General features: G+C 49.1%; 1 protein-coding gene across 4 annotated transcripts in view; it reads right to left on the bottom strand.

The window, feature by feature from the left end:
* The window catches only part of USP24 (ubiquitin specific peptidase 24), a 2,099,319-nt gene that overhangs the window by 706,343 nt on the left and 1,367,403 nt on the right, over positions 1–25,573 (bottom strand). The gene's annotated exons all lie outside the window — the stretch shown is intronic.

Below are 25,573 nucleotides of genomic sequence, written 5' to 3'. Positions count from 1 at the left end.
GCATAAGCAAGGCAGTATCATGTAAAATATAGCACATATTCATCACACATAAAATAGCCCGTTTTCTTTTAAAATAAGAACCGGATATCATCCTAAAATTGTTGAAATCAAATAATTCATACATGTGCATCAAGTTCTTCCGATATGTCGGGTGCAATACTGTTATCCCTTAGTGACACTATCTAGTATTATCCTAAGGGAACAACTTACTCAGTACACTTGAGGAACACTGACTTTACTCATAAATTTCCCCATAGCACAGGCTATATCTAAGTTCGTCATTCCCAGGTCAACAGCTTGCATCTTATTCTTAATCCTATATTTTTTGAAGATCGGGCATAAAATCTCCTTTCGTATATATCTAAAATCTTGATGCAATCTAATAAAATGTGCAAAATATCACAGGCGGTAGCTAACGTGCAAGTGCATTTACCATTACTATCATAAAAATGTTAACCCCATTATTCGCATAAAAGGGGTTGATCCCAATTTGCACTTTTAAAACTTCATGCCTTAAACAGTAGCTAGGTAACCGGTCTATATATGGATAATGTTGGTCATTTTTCCAAGCCAAGGTCATTTGGGACACTGAAGTTTTTGCGAGAGGTACTCACAGTCATGTATACGGGACATTTAAAATCCCTATGACCTAAGTTCTTTCTTGCCTATTATTAAATGGCCTAGCTGCTGGCATAGCCTAAATCCAAGCATCCGATACGCTTCACTTATTGTGGCTCTGATCTCTTTCGCCCAGGTCAGCTAACTGATGGCAATTTCACCTTTACACCACTGGGAAATTTTGAGGGTCTCCTCTGACCCTAGACGCTGTCAGAAACTTATTAATGCCATGCAGTTTGTTATTGTCCAGGAGATGATTCCCAACTCTAGTCTTGCTGCTTGTACCATAGATGATCTTGGCAGCGAGAACAAGGTTTTTAGGATATTTCCCTCCTCTTTATCCCAACAGTTTTTGCCACTTAAATAAATAACCTCTGCCCCATACAAGCATTGTGGAGGGACCACTGCTAGGTAGGCCTTTATAACCGGCCTATCTGACATTTCTCCATATACACTATTAAATCTTTTTAAGCCCTGCACAGAAGCAGATGCCCTCATTTTTAAAGCTTCCAGATGGGTATACCATTTCAGGTTACTCGTAAACCACATTCCCAGATACACAAGTAACTACTTGTGTAACAATATATCTGTAAGAGACATTCGTTAGTGATAGATTCCTTACCTTAGAATATCCCCAGGCGTCAGACTGGATCCGGAAACTTTTTGCGTAGCAGTACCCTTGCGCGTCGGTAGGCGTCGTCTGCGGCTCCGCGTCCGTCCGTCGGCGTCGTGGGTGCCGTAATGACGTTGTCGGAGTACTTAGACGCCGCCTCCGCGTGCTGACGTCAGTTCTTAGACACAGCTTTTCCGCGCCAGAAGCGCCGAGCCATGTTAAAAACCAACACTGGTGCCATTGAAACTAGGGCCCTGAAAGGGGATGATCTTAACCCTAGATATCGGTTCACAGAACGGGGAGGATGGGTGGGTCGGTAAGGAATCTATCACTAACTAATGTCTCTTACAGATATATCGTTACACAAGTAGTAACTTGTGCATCTGAATGAGACACGTTAGTGATAGATTCCTTACCTTAGAATAGATACCCCAGCAATATCAACCCGGGTGGTGGGTCTGCGAACCAATAATCACACCAGAAAGTCCTGGAGGACGGAACGGCCAAAGAAGCCATCCATCCGGACTTGACTGTCCAGGCAGTAGTGTCTTGCAAACGTGTGCAGCGAGGCCCACATAGCTGCCTGGCAAATGTCCTGCAAGGGCACTCCCCGGCCCAGGGCAGTTGTAGTCGCCGTGGCCCGGGTGGAATGAGCCCGCAATCCAACAGGGGGCTCCTTTTTAGCCAAGGAGTAACATGCCTGGATACAGAAGATGATCCACCGGGAGTTGGTCCGCTTGTGCACAGCTTTCCCCTTCTTAGCGCCCACGTAACCAACAAAGAGTTGGTCATCCACCCGGAACTGGCCTGTGCGATCCAAATAGAATGAAAGCGCACGTTTTGGGTCCAGAAGGTGGAGCGGCTCTTCCTCTTTAGAGGGATGCGGTGGCGGAAAGAAGGTGGGCAAGGTGATAGACTGCCCGATATGGAAGGTCGTGACAACCTTGGGCAGGAAAGATGGCTTAGTACGCAACACAACCTTGTCCGGATGGACAGAAAGGAAAGGGGGTGTACATGAAAGAGCCTGGAGCTCACTCACTCTCCTGGCAGAGGTGATGGCAACCAGGAAAGCAGTCTTCAAAGTAAGAAGACGGAGAGGTCAGTTGTGAAGTGGCTCAAAGGGAGCGCACATCAGAAACGTAAGAACAAGGTTCAAGTCCCACTGACGCATCACAAACGGAACAGGAGGGAACGTGTGTGTGATGCCCTTCAGAAAGCGATTTACAATAGGGGACTTGAACAAAGAAGGTTGATCAGGCAGCCTTAGAAAGGCTGAAAGGGCAGAAAGCTAGCCCTTGATAGTGCCCAGAACAGAGCCCTGCTGGGCAAGAGAAAGAAGGAAGAGAAGAACCTCAGAAAGAGGGGCAGCAAGAGGATCCACAGCCTTTGCTGTGCACCATGCCACAAATCTGTTCCACCTGCAGGCGTATACCGACTTTGTGGAGGGACGCCTGGCTGCCAGAATGACATTACAGACTTCAGGGGGCAAGTCAAATGGCCTCAACTGTCGCCGCTCAATCTCCAAGCATGGAGGTGGAGACTGGACAGGTTCGGGTGGAGGACCGTCCTCTGCTGCTGCGACCGAAGGTCCTCCTGAAGAGGCAGACGAACCGGGGGATCGTCTGACATACTGAGTAGCTCTGGATACCAGTACCTTCGTGCCCAGTCCGGAGCCACAAGGATGACTTGTGCCCGGTCGAGCTTGATCTTCTTCAGCACTCTGGGCAGAAGTGGTATAGGCGGAAAGGCTTAAAACAGACCGCAACTCCACACGTGACGAAAAGCGTCGCCGAGCGAGTGCCGCCTTGGAAATTCCAACGCGCAGAACTGATGACATTACGCGTTCTCTTCGGTGGCGAATAGATCTAACCAAGGCTCTCCCCATCGCTGAAAGAGGCCTTGCGCCATGTCCGAGTTCAGACGCCATTCGTGATCCATCATGCACCGACGGCTGAGTTCGTCCGCCCTGGCGTTCAGAGAACCTGCCAGGTGTTGAACCACCAGGGTCACGCCCTGCTGTTCCAGCCACTGCCAGAAGCACAGAGCCTCGTGGCAAAGGGTCCACGACCCCACCCCGCCCTGTTTGTTGCAGTACCACATGGCGGTGGTGTTGTCCGTGAACACCTGCACTACACTCCCCCGGACAGAGGGGAGGAATGCCTTCAGTGCTAGACGAATCGCCCGCAGCTCTAAAAGGTTGATATGGAGACGGGACTCCGCCGGAGACCAGACGCCTCTGATCTCCGCCTCTCCCATGTGGCCTCCCCAGCCCTGGAGGGACGCGGCCGGCACAACTACGTGCTCCGGTTGGGGAAGGGAGAGGGATCTGCCGCTGACCCAATCGCGGTCTGTGAGCCACCACTGCAGCTTTCTTGCAGTGCCCTCCGAGATCAGGACATGGTCGGAAAGGTTGCCCTGATGCTGGGCCCACTAAAACTTCAGGTCCCACTGCAGAGCCCGCATCCGCCACCGAGCGTGATGCACCAGAAGGATGCAGGAGACCATCAGCCCCAGAAGCCGCAGCGTCAACCTGACCGAGACCTGGGATAAAGGCCGAAAGAGTGGAATCAGAGCCTGTATATCCCGGACCCGCTGTTCGGGAGGATAAACCCGAAACTGCGCCGAGTTGAGAACCGCTCCGATGAAGAGGAGCTTCTGAGAGGGGCATAGGTGTGACTTCGGCACATTGATGGAGAACCCCCAGCTGATGCAGGAAGTCTGCCGTCGTCTGGAGGTGGCTGACGACTGTCTGGGGCAAGCCCGCCTTCAACAACCAGTCGTCGAGGTAGGGGAAGACTGAAACCCCTAAACTGCGCAGATGAGCTGCGACCACCGCCATCACCTTTGGGAACACCCGTGGGGCGCTGGTAAGGCCGAAGGGGAGCACGGTAAACTGAAAGTGCTCGTGGCCAACCGTGAACCGCAGGTAGCGCCGGTGGGCCGGCAGGACGGGGATATGGGAATAAGCGTCCTGCAAGTCCAACGCTACCATCCAGTCTTCTGGGTCCAGGGCAGCTAGGACCTGAGCCAGTGTCAGCATTTTGAACTTCTCCTACCGGAGGAAGCCGTTGACGTTCTGTAGGTCCAAGATAGGGCGTAGGCCCCCTTTGCCCTTCTTGGGTACCAGAAAGTAGCGGGAGTAACAACCACACCCTACTTCTGGCCCAGGAACGCGCTCGATGGCCCCCTTGGCCAAGAGGGCCGTAACATCCTCCTGCAGAAGTCGCAAATGATCCACCGATACTCGGTGGCATTGCGGTGGCATGGCTGGAGGGGTCGTCTCGAAGGGGAGGGAGTAGCCCCTTTGGACGATTTGCAGCACCCACCTGTCCGAAGTGACAGTGTGCCAGTGGAGGAGGTGATGGCGAACCCTGCCCCCCACTGGCGACACATGGGCCTGAAAGCACGGACTAGGATGGCTTTGAGGCGGATGCCGCGGGGGAAGGTGTGGACTGACCTCGCCGTTGTCCCCGACCGCCGCCACGGCGGTTTCCACGGCCGCCACCGCGTTGGGTATTACCCTGCGGCGCGTGGCTGGCAGCACGTGTGGGTACACCACTTTCGTGGCCACGAAAGGACTGAAAGGCAGCCGATTGCTGGCGCAGGCCCGAGAGGCCCAAGGACTTGGCCGTAGCCCTGGAGTCAAAGCGCTCAACCGCATGGTCTACCTTGTCACCAAAAAGGCGACGGCCATCAAATGGCATGTCCATTAGTGTATTCTGGACATCAGCCGAGAAGTTGGCGGATCTCAACCAGGCGTGGCGACGAATCGCCACCGTCGTTGCCATCGCTCTGCCCAGTGAATCGGTGGTATCCAGTCCACACCGAATAGAATAACGTGCCGCATCTCGGCCTTCCACAAGGGCTTGTCCGAGTTTAGCCTGTACCTCCAGCGGGCATTCTGGCAGCACGTCCGCGACCGTATCCCACAGGGAGTGGGTGTAGCGGCCCAAGAGGCATGCGGTGTTAGAAGACCGCAGTCCCAAACTTAGGGAGGAGAATACCTTCTTGACGTATTGCTCATACCTCTTGGATTCCCTGTCAGGCGGAGCCGACGGGAATGCGGTCTGGGAATTGGAGGCCTGGATCACCAGGCTCTCAGGGGACAGGAAACAAGGGTCGCCCGGGGCCGGGCGGTGGCGTCTGGCCACGTTCCTATCTACAGGCGAACCTCTAGCGGGCCTGGACCAAGTGCCCAAAAGAACGTCGGTCAAGGCCTCATTAAACGGCAGCAGAGGCTCAGCCGAGCTTGACTGCGGTTTAAGGACCTCAGTGAGGAGGTTAGTCCTCACGGCCGCGACGGGGAGTTCAAGGCCCAAGGCCTTGGCCGCCCGCACCACACTATAGGCAGCCCCCTCCTCCGTAGCCACGGTAGGAGGGGAGACAAAGCCAGTGTCTGGTGATGTGTCCAGACCACTGGCATCCCCAAGTTCACCTGTCCAGTCCTCCTGGGACTGACACTCCCGTGTCAGAGGGTCCTCAGACCCCTCCCAATCCTCCTCACCACCCATCTCCTGGTACCTAGGGGTGTCAAATGATGGGGCCGGCTCATGAAAGGTAAACTCTCCAAACGGCGTCTGAAGCGGCGCCGGAGCCGGGTCGAGGGAGGCCTCGGGGAGAACGCCACCCGAAGACGGCGCCGGGGGTGACACCTGAGGGACCGGCGCCGGGGAGGTCGTGAGGTCCACCGGCGACGATAAGGAATCGGATCCAGTGGGGCCCTGCGGCGCCGGCGCCGCAGCCGCAGAGGCCGAAGCACTCGACGGCCCGCTAGGGCCCCCAGACAGGTCCGCTTGGCCCGAAGGCGCCGCAGCGCCCGCGGGGGAGTGAGGGACCTCATGGCCATGAGGAACCGCTCGATCTCCTCCGGCGTCGCGCGCGGCCCAGGGACCGGAGGGTATGGGGCCGGACGCAGCACCTGCGACGACGGAGCCGCGTGGGCGGTGTCACCCGAGCCCCCAGCCGCGTCGTGCGAGCGTCGGGGGAGTCGGAAGAGCGATGACGTCTCTTCGACTTCTTGTGCTTACCTGACTACTTCGACCCAGAGGAGTGATGTCGACTCCCGGAGCTATGACCACTCCCGCGACCGGTCCCTCGACCTCCGTCTGGACCGGGACCTCTCTCGGCGCGGGGCCGACTGCCGGAGTTCGAGTCGCTTGCGGGACCGCTCCCGCCTAGCTTTCGAAGTCAGGGCCCGGCAGTCGAAACAGGTCTTATCGTCATGGTCGGCGCCGAGACAGGGGAGACACCGACGGTGAGGGTCCGTGACCAACATCAGTCGGTCGCAATCCTCACAGTGCTTAAAACCTGGCATCCCTACTGGCACCGTTCGGAGTCGAAGACTCGAAAAAGAATGATCAAAAGAGATCAAAAAAGTTTAGTCAAAAAAGACTAAGGTACCACTTTTTCCGGATCTGCTGGCGCGGCGCTGGCGCGGAAAAAAGAAGAACTGACGTCAGCACGCGGGGGCGGCGTCTAAGTACTCCGACGACGTCATTACGGCGCCGACGATGGACGCGGAGCCGCAGACGACGCCTACCGACGCGCAAGGGTACTGCTACGCAAAAAGCTTCCGGATCCAGTCTGACGCCTGGGGAAATTCTAAGGTAAGGAATCTATCACTAACGTGTCTCTTTCAGATATCTGTATTCTATTACCCTCTCGAGCAGTTCTGCGCCAAGATACCAGGAGAACTTTGTTTTGCTCTTCCTGAAACATAAGATTTTGGTCTTCTCCATGTCCACTACTAATTTTTTCATTTAAGCAGTATTCTTTAAACATGTTTAATTTTCTTTGGATACCTATCGCCGTCTGGTCCATAATCACCAGATCATCTGCATACAATAAGCAGGATATATGGTTACCTATCAGTTTCGGACTGGCACCTCTAACCTCTTAGTTTTTGAGGCAGGTCAGCTAAGAACAGGGAAAAGAGTAGAGGGGCAAGTACGCACCCCTGCTTCAAACCATTACCAATCTTGATCCTCCCAGACAATCCTCCCTCCTCATCCAAGATTATATGGGCCCAGTTTTCAGTATGTAAGTCCTGGATCAGGGTCAATAAATCGCCATGTAGTCTGTACCCTACCAGGGTTGACCACAGCTGCTCCCTGCCCACAAGGTCGAATGCCGCATGGAAGTCCACAAAACAGCATAATAAAATACCCCTCTGTTCTATCGACTTCTGCGAGATGGACCAGAGAGCAAAGCAGTAGTCCACCGTTAAATGTCCTTCTTCAAACCCACCCTGTTCTAGGGGTACTATCTGTTTATCATTTGCCCAATCCTTTAGCAAACCTAAGATTACTTTGGAGAATACTTTTTCGCCTATGTCCAGGAGATTTATCAGGCGATAGTTTTTTAGGGGCATTTACGTCGCCTTTTTTGTGTATTGGTCTGATAATAGCCCCTTTCCAACTATCTGGCATAGTTCCAGTATTTAATATCCCCTGGAAAATATTTGAGAAAAACTCGCCCCACCACTCTGGATTTGTTTTTATAATGACTGCTGGTCAATTATCTGGGCCGGTAGCTTTTGTTAAATTTAACCCAGCTATTATGCTCCTAATATGACCTGGGGAGAAATGCTCTTTTATTTTTTCCTTGACTCCTGGCCAACTATTGGGTATTATTTCCACCCTCCTTGGTCATTTACCATAAATTTCCTCAAGATAGACCACCCACTTATCCTCTGGAACGGAGCACTGCAGGATCCCGTCAACTTTCCACGTACATTCTTGTATCATTTTCCAGAAACCTTTCACATTTTTTTTCTTCGATTGCCTCAAGTAAATTCATCCAGTATTTATCCTTATAGGATCTTTTTTTATCTCTAATAATTGCCTTGTATTGTATCTTTAATTCCTTAAGTTCAAGTGATGATACATCATTGTATCTACCTCTAAGGCGTCTTTCATGTTGCCTAATACCGGTCTTTACTTTCCGGCAATCGTCATCAAACCATGGTTTATTATTAAGGTGTAATTTAGCTTTACTTACTAACTCATGTTTGCCACGTTTGATTTTTATTCTGAGGCATTCTACCAGTTGCCTTATTATACCCTCATACCAAAATATGTCCTCCTCTGGTAGTAGGTTTTCCAACGCAACAGTTAACTGGAATGCACTCAGTTTCTTTATATATTCTTCACCAATCCGGGTTGTAAGTAGCTTTGGGTATTCAACCTCTACTTCTAACGCTTTTTGTCTCTGCGGGGCCCTGTTTGCCTCTAATTTTATCAGCAGTGGGTAGTGGTCACTGCCCTCAACCCTAAGTATTTCGAAGTGTATAATTAAGTGGAAGCTCCATGCCTGGGTAAATGCATAATCTATGGGGCAGTTTGGCTGCCCTATTTGAAAGGTGCGCTTTGCGGGCCGATCCGCTTCCTTTCTTCCATTAGCACAGACCAGGCCCATAGGTCCCAACAACTGACCAAGCTCCACGTCTTGGGTTGAAATATCACAACTAGGAAACTTAGCAAACTCTATGTTACATACTCTTAACAGATCACTCTGCCAAGAGTCAATTTTTGGGGGATTTAATCTATGGTTAAAATCACCCAATATCAAGAGCACATCTCTAGGATAAGTATCGCATATACCCTCCAGGTCCTTTTTTAAACGTTCCAGATCCACTTTATACTCATTTATTTTTCCTTTCTGAATATACACATTTATAATGCATAGACCTTCCCCACCTGAGGTATTATTTACTGTCTGCTCTCTATTACCTAATGCCCAATTACAATTTGGGCCCAGATCTTTGGACTGGGGTGAATGTGTGACATTGATCCACATTCTGTCCATCACTGTTATGTTTTCAATTACACTTGAGTTCACGGGGTTCTATATTTCTAGCTATCCTTGTTGAAACCAACGTCATCTGACCGCCTGATGGCCTACCTACCATGTTCTTTCTTGCAGGTTTCACATGGTGAGTATAACCTTCAGTCACAGGGGTTTCGTCGCACAGCCAAGTCTCCTTTAAACAGACCATATCGGTCTTCCTAAGGATGTTTTTAAATCTTTCCTGTAACAATATTCTTTTATATCCATTAACGTTCCAATACAAAATGGATAGGCTGTGCGACGACCCTAGAGCCTAATCAATATTACTCAAGTACTCAACTTCCTCGCAATCCAAATATGCCAATTCTCTATATCTATTCCAGACCAAAACATCTTCATCATTCCACCCTGGATATTTAGGAGTTATAGTGATATCAAGAGCTTCCTTCCTACCCCGTCCCGAACGAATCAGTTTTATTTGCCGTTCTCCCAACCCCGCATGGTTCTTGAGGAATGGTTTCCCTTGTTTGTCCATCAGCACATCCTCCCTTTTTAATATTCTAATTCCTTACCTTAACATCTCAGTTTCTGCCTTTTCCATTGCAACTTTTATTAGTGCTGAATGGAGTAGAACCTTTGTTATTTCTTCCCCATTGATGTTAACCAAGAACCCCACTTCTTTTAGATCTTCAGTACTAACTTATCTTAAAACTGGGACATTTTGCAAATGAAGCGAGGAGCTGGAAACGATTCAGGGGATTTAATTTCTTAATTCTTTCTCCCCCTTTCCCTGTCCTATTGGGTCTACAAATAGCCAAGTATCTGCAGGCCTATCTAGCTGCAAAGCTTGTGGGCTTTCATCTGGCATTTCTTCCCTCCTTTGCCTATTTACATCTTCTCTACCTCTATTCCTGGGCCCCTTCCCGGGGGGGTTTGGATTACTAGGCCCTGCGCCTAAGGACATCTCCATCCCCCATCCCCCATTCTGGTGCTACGTTCTCCTTTTCCCCAGGATATTTCCTCAAGGTATCCTTAGCACTCTTTACCATACTATTTCCTGTTTTCCACCTAGTTTGTCCCTCAGGTCTACCGGTAATAGCTCCTATATCTGCGAAGGTTGGCCTTTTTGTTTCTGGCATCACTCCCTTATCAACTGACCATTGTTCTAAAGTTACCCCCTTCCCGTTCTCCTGTTGCTTTACGGGTTGGCATTTAGATGGGGCCTTTTTCCCTTTCCTTCGCCACGGCGTATTTTGTTTTATACTCCTCCTTTCCCCATATCTCTTTATAATCATAGGGCAACGAGATATATATACTGTTGGTTCGTCCTCCTTAGGTCTACTCACCCTTACTAATTCTTCCCCCCTGTCCGCTTTAATTTCCTCCTGAACTTCTACTGGCCTTACTAGTGAGGGCATTAGGCTTTTAATCTGTGTCAACTCCCCAATTATATTCTTAAACTGGTTGCCTTGTGTTTTTAAAATGTCATTATTTAAAACTGAGACCTCTAAAATGCCCTGCAAGGTTTTCTTTCTGCATCAGCATAACCTCAAGCATAGATAAAATGGAGGAACCCGTCACCTCCAGACAATGCAGAGGGGGCCTGATAAGTCAGTTCGGGCATCATGGGAGTTTTCCAATCTTTCTTTCGCACTTGGGCTAAATTCCCTCTGGGCGGGGTCTTCCTCACACAAGAATTTGCTTGTGTTTGCTCTTTCTTCCTCCACCACCTCTACCTTTATGTCCTGGATAAATAGCGACTGGAATAACCATGGTGAGGAAGACAGGCGTGGTTCCATCGGAATCTCAGCAATATTAAAATTAGTCTGGTTCAGAGATTCCACGCTTATAGCTGCCGGGTCCTCTATAATTTACGGGGTCTCTAGTACACATGTCTCTTATCTGATGTCTCCTTCGCTTTAAAATGTTTGCCTATAAAATACTTAATAGATTTTGATACTGCTGATCCACTGGTTGCGCCTGCTGTCTTGGAATTGGTTGACGCTACCTGTGAGATTAGGCCCAGTGAAGGAGTAGACCCCATTGCTGCAGTTTTACTTCCGGTGGGTGTCACCATGTCACCATTTACATTGTTTGATCCTTTCGGTATTTTAATCGGGTCCTCCATCCCAGGGCTTTTATTTTCTGATTTCTTGGGGAACCGAGTCCAAGATGTGAGAAGGAGCGTACTGCTAGCTTGTCCAGAGAGTGAACATTCCAATTTATTACTCACATCATAAGGAATAATATTGCAGATTTCACATTAATGGCAGAGAACTGAAATAGCGGCAGGATAATACGTTAAAAACTCCTAAACAAATGAATATCTGGGACAACAGCTCTTATAGAACATGATTGAAAATTTGGAATATGTAACTCCAGTGATGAGGAGAAAGGATTAACTTGCACCTCTTGTAACTGTTGATTACCATGAGAGGAGATGGCTGGTTGAAAGAAAAAAACTTTTACTGGATATTCTAGAAACGGCTGCTAGTTCAAAAAATAGTTGCAATATTAGTAAAGAGCAACATAAATCAAGTAAGAAAAATCAAAAGCCCTGAAATAATTTCTGTTTAGCAGGCAAAATATTTTTTCTCTGGTCCCAAGGTATAAGAAGACGTGTTATTCTACTGGAGTAGTCAGTGATCATCTTACACAAGAGGTTACATTTCTAGGTCTTGCCTGAGATAGCACATGCGCTATCCTGTGTGAGACATTCTGTTTACTAAAAAAGTTTTGGAGCCTGCCCCTTGCTTACCATTTGTTGTCTTCATGGTCACTTATTTGCCAACTCCTGATTGGTCAGTGCTTGCCTGTTTAGTTAGTTTCTCTCTTCCATGGAGCATTGGCCAAGAAGGGATTACTTCCTTTTGATTAGTGTCCTTCTGATGCTGGGATTAAGGTACTTTTTTGTTTGTTTCTTCTACCCTGTGGTCCTTGTTGCTTCCTTGATGCTGCTCCCTCACCTAACCACCAACACCAGCCCCACCACCACCCTAGCACCTTCACCACCACCACAACCTGCACCATCACCCTAAAAAAACACCATTCTAATCACCAACACCCTACCTACACTACCGGCATAACCAACACCCTGACCACCACCTTACCCTAATCAACCCCACGCTCATCACCACCAACCTCACCACAACCACACCCCAACCATTCCCACCACCATCTTAACCACAACCCAACCACCACCACCACCACTTGATCCTAGACAGCACCATCCTAACCACGACAACCTTCACCACTCTCACCACCATTCTACCCAAAGCACAGCCACCCTACTCTAACTACTACCACCCTCATCACACTCTCCACCACCGTACCTAGCGCCACTCCTCTCAGCACACTCACCACAACCTCCTACACTAACAACCACCATCTAGACCCTAACTACCACAAGCTCCACCACCCAAACTACCCCCACCCTACAACCATGTCACCACCGGCTTAACCACCACCCAACCCACACCACATCCTTACCTTAACTACCCTAACCACCTTCACCGCCCTACTCTAACCACCACCACCCTCACCACCAGTATCTGCACCACCACTCTAAACCCTACCTCCACCACCCTCACTAACCTCACCACCACCCCTCTGATCACCCTCATCGGCATAACCACCACCCTAACCTCCCTACCATAGCCATCTCAAACAGTTTCTCCATTCCTGTAGAAGCTCTTAATTTTTTAACAATCATTTTCAATTCATTACTTGATTTTTGTTTTCGTAAAAAGCTGTGGCGTATGTTTGTTTAGTCTTGAGGACTGAATTTGCAGATTCACCTCCTTTAGAATGTGCTACATTTATTATAAACTTAGTCCATAACATTTATTGATCCAGAGAAAGACTAGCATAGAAGCACAAGTTACTTACCTTCGGTAACGATATATCTGTAAGAATCAGTAGTTAGTGTTAGATTCCTTACCTTAGAATATCCCCAGGCGTCAGACTGGATCCGGAAAGTTTTGCGTAGCAGTACCCCTGCGCGTCGGTAGGCGTCGTCTGCGGCTCCGCGTCCGGCATCGTGATCGCCGGGATGATGTCGAAGTACTTGGACGCCGCCCTCGCACGCTGACGTCAGTTCTTTCATATAGCTTTACGCGCCAGGAATGCAGAGCCATGCCAGAGACCGACACTGGTGCCATGAAACTAGCCCCCTCAAAGGGAAATACCTTAACCCTAGATATCGGTTCGCAGAACGGGGAGGATGGGTGTGGCGGTAAGGAATCTAACACTAACTACTGTTTCTTACAGATATATCGTTACCGAAGGTAAGTAAGTTGTGCATCTGAAAGAAAAAGGTTAGTGTTAGATTCCTTACCTTAGAATAGATACCCCAGCAATACCAACCCCGGTGGTGGGTCTGCGAAGCAAGATCACACCAGAAAGTCCTGGAAAACGGAACGGCCGAAAAAGCCATCCCTCCGGACTTGGCTGTCCAGGCAGTAGTGTCTTGCAAACGACTGCAGCGAGGCCCACGTAGCTGCCTGACAGATGTCCTGCAAGGGAATTCCCAGACACAGGGCAGTTGTAGCCGCCGTGGCCCGAGTGGAATGGGCCCTCAGCCCAACAGGAGACTCCTTTCTAGCCAAAGAGTAACAGACCTTGATGCACAACACGACCCACCGAGAGATGGTTCGTTTGTGCACTGCCCGTCCCTTCTTCGCGTCCACGTAACTCACAAAGAGGTGGTCGTCCACCCGGACCTGGCGTGTGCGATCTAGGTAGAAGGAGAGCGCACCTTTTGGGTCCAGACGGTGGAGCCTAGCTTCCTCCTTCGAAGGATGCAGAGGTGGAAAGAAGGTGGGCAAGGTGATGAACTGCCCGATGTGAAAGGCTGTGACTACCTTGGGCAGGAAAGAAGGATGAGTCCTCAGAACAACTTTGCCCAGATGGACAGAGAGGAAAGAAGGTTTAATAGAAAGAGCCTGGAGCTCACTCACTATCCTGGCAGAGGTGATGGCAACCAGGAATGCAGTTTTAAGAGTCAGAAGAGGAAGAGGACAGTTATGAAGTGGCTCAAAGGGAGCGCACATCAGATATGTCAAAACAAGATTCAAGTCCCACTGAGGCATCACGAAGGGAACAGGAGGAAACTTGTGAGTGATGCCTTTTAGGAATCTATTTACAACAGGGTACTTGAAAAGAGAAGGCTGATCAGGAAGCCTTAAAAAGGCTGAAATGGCCGAGAGGTAGCCCTTAAGAGTTTCCCAGAGCAGAGCCCTGCTGGGCGAGAGACAGAAGGAAGAGGAGAACCTCTGAAAGGAGGGCAGAGAGTGGAGCCTTTGCTGTGCACCATGCCACAAATTTATTCCACCTGCAGGCATATACTGGCTTTGTGGAGGGACGCCTGGCTGCCAGAATCACATCACAGACTTCAGGAGGCAAGTTAAATGGCCTCAACTGCCGTCGCTCAATCTCCACGCAAGTAGGTGGAGACTGGACAGGTTAGGGTGAAGGACCGTCCCCTGCTGCAGTGACAGAAGGTCCTCCTGAAGAGGCAGACAAAACGGAGGATCGACTGACATGCTGAGTAGCTCGGGATACCAGTATCTTCGTGCCCAGTCCGGAGCCACAAGGATGACTTGGGCCCGGTCTCGTCGGATCTTCTTCAATACTCTGGGCAGAAGTGGTATAGGCGGAAAGGCGTACAACAGACCGCAGTTCCACTTGTGACGAAAAGCATCGCCGAGCGAGTGCCGCCTTGGAAATTCCAACACGCAGAAGTGAGGACATTGTGCGTGGTCTTCGGTGGTAAATAGATCTAACCAAGGCTCTCCCCATCGCTGAAAGAGACCTTGCGCCACGTCCGAGTTCAGACGCCATTCGTGAGCCATCATGCACCGGCGGCTGAGTTCGGCCGCCCTGGCGTTCAGAGAACCTACCGGATGTTGAACCACCAGGGTGACGCCCTGGTGTTCCAGCCATATCCAGAGGCTCAGAGCCTCCTGACAAAGGGTCGACGACCCCACCCCGCCCTGTTTGTTGCAGTACCAAATGGCGGTGTTGTTGTCCGTGAACACCTGTACTACACTTACCCGGACAGCGGGAAGGATTGCCTTCAGTGCAAGCCAGATCGTCCACAGCTCCAGAAGGTTGATATGGAGCCGGGACTCCGCCGGAGACCAGAGGCCTCTGATCTCCCATGTGGCCCCCCCAACCCAGGTGGGACGCATCTCTCACCACTACGTGCTCCGGTTGGGGAAGGGAGAGAGATCTGCCGCTGACCCAATCGCGGTTCGTGAGCCACCACTGCAACTGTCTCGCAGTGCCCTCCGAGATCAGGACGTGGTCGCCCTGATGCTGGGCCCACTGAAACTTCAGGTCCCACTGCAGAGCCCACATCCGCCACCTTGAGTGATGCACCAGTAGGATGCAGGAGGCCATCTGCCCCAGGAGCCGCAGCGTCAACCTGACCGAGACCTGGGATAAAGGCTGAAAGATCGGAAGCAGAGCCTGAATACATCGGACCCGCTGCTCGGGAGGATGAACTCGAAACTGCGCCGAGTCCAGAACCGCTCCGATGAAGGAGAGCTTCTGAGAGGGGCACAGGTGTGACTTCGGCAAATTGATGGAGAACCCCAGCTGGTGCAGGAGGTCGGCCGTAGTCTGGAGGTGGGAGACGACTGTTTGGGGCGAGCCTGCCTTCAACAACCAATCATCAAGATAGGGTAAGACTGAAACCCCTAATCTGCGCAGATGAGCTGCGACCACCGCCATCACTTTTGTGAACAACCGTGGGGCCCTGGTACGGCCGAAAGGGAGCACAGTAAACTGAAAGTGCTCCTGACCTACTATGACCCGCAGGTAGCGCCGGCAGGACGGGAATATGGAAATATGCGTCCTGCAAGTCCAACGCTACCTTCCAGTCTTCTGGGTCCAGGGCAGCTAGGACCTGAGCCAAAGTCATCATCTTGAACTTCTCCTGCCGGAGGAAGCCGTTGACGCTCCGTAGATCGAAGATAGGGCGTAGGCCTCCTTTGCCCTTCTTGGGTACCAGAAAGTAGTGGGAACAGCAACCACGTCCTACTTCTGGCTCAGGAACACGCTCGATGGCCCCCTTGGACAAGTGGGCTGTAACTTCCTCCTGAAGAAGTTGCAAGTGTCCCCCGACATGCTGTGGTACTGCGGTTGCATGGCCGGAGGGGTCGCCTCGAAGGGGAGGGAGTAGCCCCTTAGGACGATTTGCAGCACCTACCTGTCCGACGTGATGGTATGGCTTGGTATTGAGGCTCCCTAGGAGGTCTCCCTCCAAAACAGCGCTCCACGCACTTCACTGGCTTCCTGTTGCTAGCAGGGTGGAATTTAAAACCCTCTCCACATGCCATCGTATCCTGAATGGCAAAGCTCCTGCCTTGCTTAGGAGCTTGGTGACTGGGTATGAGCCCACGCGTAACCTTCGCTCTTCTTGCACGGGTCTTCTGATGGTGCCAAGAGTAAGGAAAGGCACGTATGGGAGGTAGATCTTTCAGATACCTGGCTGCCAAGTACTGGAACGCTTTACCCCTATATTTGCGATTGGAACCGTCTGAAACCATTTTTAGGGAAAAAACTTAAAACTCTTTTATTCAGCAGGTAGGCGTCTGGGAGGGTGGGCGGACTGTTAGCTCTCACTTATCATAGCGCGGGGACACGCCGGTGGGCGTACTTCCAGGCTCTTTACAAATGTCCAAAATGAAATGATATGAAATGGTGATGCGGACCCTGCCCCCCGCTGGCAAGGAATGGGCCTGAAATGCCGGACTAGGAAGGCTTAGAGGCAGATGCTGCAGGGGGGGGTGTGGAGTGACCCTGCCGGTGTGCCCCAGTACCGCCACGGCGGTAGCCACGTCCGCAACCGCGTTGAGCCTGAGTCTGTGGCCTGTGGCTGGCTCGGCGTGTGGGGGCACCCCTTCCTTGGCCACGAAAGGAGCGAGAGGCGGAGGTTTGCAGGCATTGGCCTAGGGCCAAGGACTTGGCCGTAGCCCTGGAGTCCTTCAAACGCTCCAGCGTACTGTCCGCCTTGTCGCTAAAGAGGCGACGGTCATCAAAGGGCATGTCCATGAGTGTTGCCTGGACATCCCTGAAAAGTTGGCGGACCTCAGCCAGGCGTGGCGGCGAACCGCCACTGTCGTTGCAATCGCCCTACCCAGCGAGTCCGTGGTATTGAGTCCCCACCGAATAGAGTAGCGTTCTGCGTCCCGCCCTTCTGCTAGGGTTTGGATAAGCTTTGCCCGGGTCTCCTCTGGGCACTGCGGCAGCACTTCCGCAACTGTATCCCACAGAGAGTGGGTGTAACGGCCCAAAAGTCAGGCGGTGTTTACCGACCGCAGCCCCAAACTTAGGGAGGAGAAAAGTTTCTTGCCAAACTGATCGTACCTTTTGGATTTGGGAGCGGTCGGGAATGCGGTCTGGGAGGTAGAGGCCTGGATCACCAGGCTCTCAGAGGGCTTGGACCAGGTGCCCAGCAGAACGTCGGTGAGGGCTTCATTGAATGGCAGGAGAGGCTCCGAGGAGCATGCCTGCAGTTTGAGCACCTCAGTGGGGAGGTTAGTCCTCACGGCTGCGACAGGGAGCTCACAAGCCAAGGCCTTGGCTGCCCTAGTCAACACCACGCTGTAAGCAGCCCCCTCCTCTGTAGCCACGGTAGGAGGGGGGACGAATCCAGTGTCAGGCGAAGTGTCCAGACCACTGGCCTCCCCCAGCACGTCTGCCCAGTCCTGGCTCAACTGGCACTGCAGTGCCAGAGGGTCCTCAGACCCCTCCCAGTTCTCCTCATCATCCTTCTCCTGATAGTCAGGGAAAAATGATGGAGCCGGGTCGTCGGTGAAGGGCTCACCGATCGGCGTCGAAGACTGCCCCGGTCTGACGCCGGATCCGGACTGGACCCGGAGATGACGCCGCCCGGGGACAGCGTTGGGGGCGACACCCTTGGTGACGGCGCCAGCGGAGGGGTCGTAAGGTCAACTGGCAACGCCACGGATCCAGGCCAGGATCCTGCGGTGTCGGGACCGGAGTCGTCGACGGCGCCGAAGCACCCGACGGTGCCGGGGCAGGAACCGCCAGCCCGCTAGGGCTCCCAGACGGACCCGCGGGGCCCGAAGGCACCTCAGCAGGGTCCGACGGAGGGAAGCAGGCCCTAATGGCCGTGAGGAACGCGCTGATCTCCTTCGGCATCGCGTGCAGCCCAGGGATCGGCGGGTATGGAGCTGGACGCGGCGCTTGCGGCGGAGCTGCGTGGGTGGTGTCGCCCGAACCCCCGATGGCCGCATCGAGCGAGAGTCGGGGGGAGTCGGAAGAGTGATGACGCCTCTTCGACTTCTTTTTCGAATGCCTCGACTTACCTGAGGACTTTGAGCCCAACGAGTGGTGGTGACTCGTCGTGCTGCGATGACTGCGGCCTTGACCGCCTCCTAGACCGGGACCTCGAGCGGCACGGGGCCGACCTCCGGAGCTCGAGCCGCTTACGGGACCGCTCCCGCCTAGCCTTCGAGGTCAAGGCCCGGCAGTCGGGGCACAACTTGTCATCATGGTCGGCCATGAGACAGTAAAGGCACCGATGGTGGGGGTCGGTCACCGACATCAATCGGTGACAGTCGTCGCATGGCTTAAAGCCAGGCATCCTGATCGGCACTGCGAGTCGAAGGTCGCCTCAAGAAGTGATCCAAAATAGATCTAAAACTTAGTCAAAAAATGACTAGGAGTACTGCTCTTCCCGGATCTGTGCTTGCTGGCGCGGAAAAAAGAAGAACTGACGTCAGCGCGCAAGGGCGGCGTCTAAGTACTCCGACGACATCATCCCAGCGATCATGACGCCAACGATGGACGAGGAGCCGCAGATGACGCCTACCGACGCGCAGGGGTACTGCTATGCAAAACTTTACGGATCCAGTCTGACGCCTGGGGATATTTTAAGGTAAGAAATCTAACACTAACCTGTTTCTTTCAGATATTTAGTTCACTACACTTTGTCTACTACAAAATCAACGCATAACTGGTCATTAACATGAATTACAGAAACTGTGAGTCTTCTAGTGTCCAGACTCTTGAGGTGTTCCTCCACTTTAGATGGGTAATAACCTTTTTGGGGATGACGTATATGTTTCCCCTTTCTCTCATTCTCATGTCTCATTGGGACTTTAACTTGGTTCTTACTTTCTTGTGGGGGCCTCTGTTTGAGCTGATGCACAGTTGCCAGCTGTAGCTTTTGACTATGAACACTGTGCTTTTGATGGCCATCACGTCGGCTTGACTTGTCAGTCAGTCAGTTAGAGGTGCGTGTGTCCAACCTTCATTCACATCTTTCTTCAAGACTTGCTGGTATTGATAACAGATGAAGGTGGTGACATCATTCCATGTGGGTCAGTCCATCACTCTACCCATGTTCGTGGTCATCTATTCTATTGACAGGACAAAGGATGAATCTGACAATCAGCTGTACACTTGATATGTATGTAACAAATAGGGAGCAGCTATCCAGAAGAAGACTCTGTTTAGGCTGATTGTGCTTTGTATTAAGATATGGTATGCCTTTGGTAACAATCTTTCTAGTGGATCTGTCAATAGATTCCTCACTAATCCCACCCACCTTCGAATTCTGAGGAATGGTCATTATATTATTAAAGTTCCAAATTAGATTGCTGCACTGCATAGCCACTGTTGAAATACTGCTGGTTTTGTCACAGCCTCTAAGGACGTGGAAAAAATGGACAAATAACTGACATCAGGGTACCAGCTTGGCATTATATGGCTCCGTTGAGGTAAATTCATGGGTGGTACACGATGTCGAGATAGAGCCTACCACCCCCTAGTGCCACAAGAGAGCTATTGAAAAGATTCCAGGTGCTGTAAGATGACTGGGTATTTTAAAAAGGTGAGGAATCTGATCTACACGAAGATAATTGGAGAGCAATGTTATCGGTGCCACTGAGAAAAGTTAACCACTCTTGCCACATAGAAAATGTTAATGTTTAATGTTTTTCCAGATGTTTAGAATTAGCTCGCAGGCTAGAGTGAGCATTAAGTCCAGTAAAAAACGATTGCGGTCATTCTTGAGAAGGGGATTCAGAGGACCCAGAATAATGTATGAGAATTCTATTGTGGGAAGAATATTTAGGGTATGTCTAATGCAGTCAAAAACTTTATTCCAAAAGTCCAGGAGGAGGGGGGAACTCAAATAGCATGTGAGCAAGGGCGCCCTCTTGTTCGCTGCAGCACCAGCAATTGGGGTATTTTGTAAGACCAGCCTAGAAGAGTCTGGCAGGAGTCCAGTAAGTCCTATTTATTATCATCTATTTAGTTTGTGATAAGATAGGTGAGATTGTACGCGAGAAAGGGGATTTATTGATGGTGGTCCAGTTAAAAGCAATGTCTATTTTTGTTAGATTCAGCCTCCCATTTTCGCTGGTTACTAGTTAGTGTTTTGTTTTTGTTTCTTTCACGATGGATAAAAACACGGTCCTGCAACTCCTATACCAGCCTCCATAGTCACTCTCTACACCATCTTCCCTCATTCATGTGAGACAAAATCATTTTATTCACACCTGTGCATATCAATGTATCATAGAAATCAATGCATATTATTCAGTTTGCATCTATTTCTCAACAGTATCAAAAATGTATTGTATGAACATTTATGAACTTAGCTGAAGTACCACTTATTCGAAAATATAAAGTTCTTCTAAGAATTCATTGTGGTATTTATGCCTCTCTGCTTATGTATTAACTTTTATGCAAAGTGCTGATCTATACCAACTGAATACTGTTTACTGTATCATCTTATGCACAACCTCTCCACCTCCCCCTTAATGTATCCTGCCTTTTCTACTGTATATTTATTTCTTTGACCTCTGTTCATCACTGGTTGTAAACTTAATCAAATATATTGAACATTAAAAAAAAAGGCGAGGAATCTGCAGGTAAAAGGATCCCTCAGAAATGTGCTGCAATGAATACAGGACTGCAACAGAGAGAAAGTAGGATTTGACTCTACAGTCTGATCATGACATAACACACCAATATGTCTAAATAATTGTGTAACTAGCAATAAAGAGAGCTTACTGGTCAGATTTCTCAAGGAGCAAGACTGTGTAGCTTCTAAATGTGAACCCATTAAGCATGTAAAAGCTCGGTTATGTTTCTGGCTGGGGACAATCAATGGAGACAAAGGGAAGAATTTTGGATCCTAGACAATCTATCTGTGATGATGAACTGAAACAAAGACCATTACTCTGGATCACAGAAAGGTGAACCCCCAGCTAAATTACCCTTGATGACAGATGTTCAAGCTGTTCGAAGGGAGATCACCATTACATAATGTAGATATTAGCCAACACAATTTCCAAATTACTTCACTGCCTGCTACAATGGACAGTTTTAAAAGAACGCAGCCAAAACAAGAACACTGTCTTCTGGAGGCAATGTATTGGAAACAGGTACACCACAAAGGATCTCTGAAAGAACAGCTTTCTAGGGTGCCAATCCACGGTTTGTCATTATTTGTCTACTGTGGAAATGTGCTTAGACATTTAAAACTCCTGCTGGAAGACCTGGCAAATTTCAAATTGTTCTGGATTCTACTCCTCTTCTTTTGTTGAAAGTTATTGTTGGTTTTATTGTAAGATAGTATCTGGACTTATGTGTTTGCCACAGGGAAGAAGGCTGTCAAAACTAAGGGAAATTCTCTCAAAATTAGAGGTTTTTCTGTAATGTCTTCTCATTGTAACTCCAGAGACCCAAGGCCTCACATTTCTCTTCTATAAATATGCAGCATTTCCCACTACAGAGATGTTGGTTACTATTGTATATTGAAGCTAAGGTGGCTGAAATAGGTCAATCAAGAACACATCAGAAAGCGGTCTTCACGACTGAAAATTAAGATTATTCATTTTCTCTCTGTGAGATTGTACACAGGTCTTATAAAGAGATGGTTTTGAATAACTAGACATATATGAACCCTAGTAACCACTGAGCCGCCCGGGCTTTCTGATGTACATTTGGTGCAAAATAGATAGCCAGCTTTAAAATGTTCTGAAACCATTCGGACAGTGGGATGGCCAAATGTTTAAACTTATCCAGACTTACCTCTCCCAATTGCATTCCCTATTTTGGAAATATTAATGATTTGTTATACTTGCTGCAGAACATATATCTAAGGAGGACTGCACTATTTAAATGCTTGCTCACCTCCCCTGAGTCACAACTTTAATTAGCAAGTTCCATAAATGCAGGTAAACACATACATGGTACCTGTGGAGGCAAGTACTACCAATACAATAACCATGGTGAAAACAGACCAGTCAATTCAATTCAATTCAATAAGCTTTATTCGGTTGAAGCAAAGCAACCATAAAAGCACAATACATAATCAAAATACATGAGACAATCAATAAAAGAATCAACATCAATAAACTAATCATTAAAACATCATACACTACTCAGCAAAAATAAGAGTAAGAATGGTACCTGTCAGTTCTCTTAATGTAAACAGTAGACTCATAGCCACTTTTCAGTAAAATAAAATGGCACAACTTCAGTTCGCATAATGTGAACAATAAACTCATAGCAGCATTACATGTTTTTTTTGGTGACGAAATCCAAAACATGTAGGCTTCAGAAAGTGCAAAGTGCTAAGTTAGTATAACCATCCCCTAACTTAAGGAGGGGTGGTTAATTACATTAGAACAACATACTCATCCTAGCGTTAATTGAACTTAAAATAAATGTTGCAGTATAAAAACAAATCTCAGGTTCTCTTATCGTGAAAAGTAGGGTCATAGCAGCATTAGTGATTTTGGCTTCATGTTTCTTAAGCCATGGTTTAAGGTAAGCAATTCTAAAAGACAGATACAAATCACATAAAGGTAACTTTAATTTAACTTTAATCAGCAAGTTCCATAAATGCAGGTAAACACATACATGGTACCTGAGGAGGTAAGTACTACCAATTCAATAACCATGGTGAAAACAGACCAGTCACATTAGTACTTTCTGAGGCAATATACGATAATGATGTGAATGTACCCTGTAAATCCAAGGAAGGTATCCAGTGCTGGGAGGTTACAGTTTTGTATTTAATTTATTTGAAAAAGGTGTATAAGATTCTCAAACCTATTATATACTGTGATCATTCATATCAAAAATATCTGTATTAGAGAACTGTTCTCCTTTTTTGCATTAAACTGATTCTATTCACACCTTCAGCATGAGAGATTGTGTTTCTGCCTGAAGAAAGAATCAATGCAGCCTTGACATTTCCAGCACCGTTGATTGATTGGTGAAATGAGGTCAGAGAGCACAGACAGCATCTCTGCTTGAACGTCTCCAGATGAGTGCATGCATTTTCAAGAAAAAAACTTTCTTAATTAAATGGTGCAACAGATCTTTCTAATAGTAAAAAGCACAGTAGATCAAGTCATCAACAAAATGTGTATAGTTGGGAAATATGTATACTTATCTCACCAAATATTAGTTATGACTTGTTGACGTTAACCCCTTCGATGCTCATGATGAGCTCAGCTCGTCATGAGGTGTACCTCTGGTACACTCATGACAAGGTGAGCTCGTCATGAACAATGGGTTTTTTAATTTTCCAGCACACAGCGGGAAAATGCACCGCATGGATGCGGTTAAAGAACAAGTAACTTACCTTTTGTGGCGCCTTATCTGGTAGAGGCTCCATCTAGCTGCAGATTCCTCACCTTAGAATTATCCCCAAGAATCAAACTGGATCCAGAAATTTTTCATGAGCAATACCCCAGCGCCCTGGTAGGTGGCGTCATCTGGCTGCACATGCTGTCATTGGCATCGTCCGCGCCAGAAACGACATTCGTGGTGCCTATATAGTGGCCCCTAGGCGCGCTGACATTAGTTACTTTTTACAACTTTACATTACAAGTACACTGACCACTGGTATGGAAAACTAGGACCCTAAAAGGGGAAAGTCTTCTCCATAGAAATCTGCTTGCGGAACTTGGGAATATGAGTGGGTGGGTACGGAACCTGCGGCTAGACAGAGTCTCTACCAGATAAGGCATTACCTAAGGTAAGTAACTTGTTTATCTGATTAAGACTTCTAGCCACAGATTCCATACCTTAGAATAGATACCTAAGCAATAACTCCCCGAAGGTAGGTCTGCGGACCAATTTCACACAAGGAAGCCCTCCAGGACAGAACGGGCAAAGAAGCCCCAGTCTCTGCCTGGCAGTTGTCCAAGACTTGAACCCTACAAGCTAAGATGGTGGTTGTAGCTTTAGCTCTGGTGGAATAAGCATGTAAACGGTCAGGGGGTTGCTTCTTAGTCAATGTGTAGCAGATTTTTCTATACAGAGAACGATCCATCTGGAGATGCTCTTCTCCCGTACAGCCCGTCCTTACTTCGCTCCGACATACCCCACGAAGAGTTGTAGTGGACCCTGAACTCTGTGTGTTCAAGGTAGAAAGCCAACGCTCTTTTTGGATCCAGAGGGTATAGTCCCTCCTCTTCCTTGGAGGGATGAGGCAGAGAGTAAATAGTAGGCAGATATAATGGCCTACATGAAATCGATGACCACTTACAGAAGAAAAAAAGCTCTTGTACGAAGCACCAGTTTGTCTGGGCAGATGGGATAAGGAGGCTTGGATGACAAGGCCTGAAGGGGACTGATCCTTTCGGCAGATGTTTATAGCCACGAGAAAGGCTGTCTTGATGGAAAGAAGCCTGAGTGGACAATTTTGCAGAGGTTCAAAGGGAGAGCACATACGGAAAGTGAGGATGAGATTTAGGTCCCACTGGGGTATTACAAAAGGAGTGGGAAGAAAGATTTTACAAACCTTTCAAAGACCTAGGTACAACAGGAGATTGGAAAAGGGAAGGCTTGTCAGGCAACCGAAGAAAAGCAGAGATTGCAGAAAGATATCCATTAACAGTGCCCAGAGCAGAGCCTTGATGGGCAAGGGAAAGAATGAACAGGAGAACCTGAGAAAGAAGGGTCATCAATGTGTCTTTCTAAACACCAAACCACAAACTGCCCAACAGCAGGCCTGAACGTCTTGGTAGAGGAATGACTGTCTGCCAAGATAACGCTACAAATTTTGGTAAGGTCGAAAGCTATCAACTGTCGACACTCAATCTCCACACTAGAAGGCGGAGCGTTGACAGGTTCGGCTAGAGAAACCTTCCCTGCTGCTACTACAGAAGATTCTCCAGAAGAGTGAGCCTGATCGGAGGACCGATGGCCATGCTCAACAGCTCATGATACCAGAATCTCCGTGCCCAATCCCGAGCCACAAGTATGACTTGGGCCCGGTCGTTCCTGATCTTCTTGATAACTCTGGGCAGGAGTGGTATGGGTGGAAAGGCGTACAGGAGGACTGAGCTACAATCTAAAAGCACCTCCAAGCGTGAGCCATCTAGTAAAATCCGTGCTACGAAAACAAATGATGGACGGAATGCTGAATAAATCATACATTCACCCTCAGTCAAGAGATCTGGGTTAAATCCATTGTTCTTTTGCTCACCATGCCACCCCAGTTTGGACCCAGCCATATGCAAATCAGTCTTGACCCTGTGCCTCATGGGA

Source organism: Lissotriton helveticus, chromosome 1_2 (genome assembly GCF_964261635.1).
Source record: "Lissotriton helveticus chromosome 1_2, aLisHel1.1, whole genome shotgun sequence".
Lineage (NCBI taxonomy): Eukaryota > Metazoa > Chordata > Amphibia > Caudata > Salamandridae > Lissotriton > Lissotriton helveticus.
Note: the sequence above shows the minus strand (reverse complement) of the source record. Positions and strands in the feature narration are given on the sequence as shown.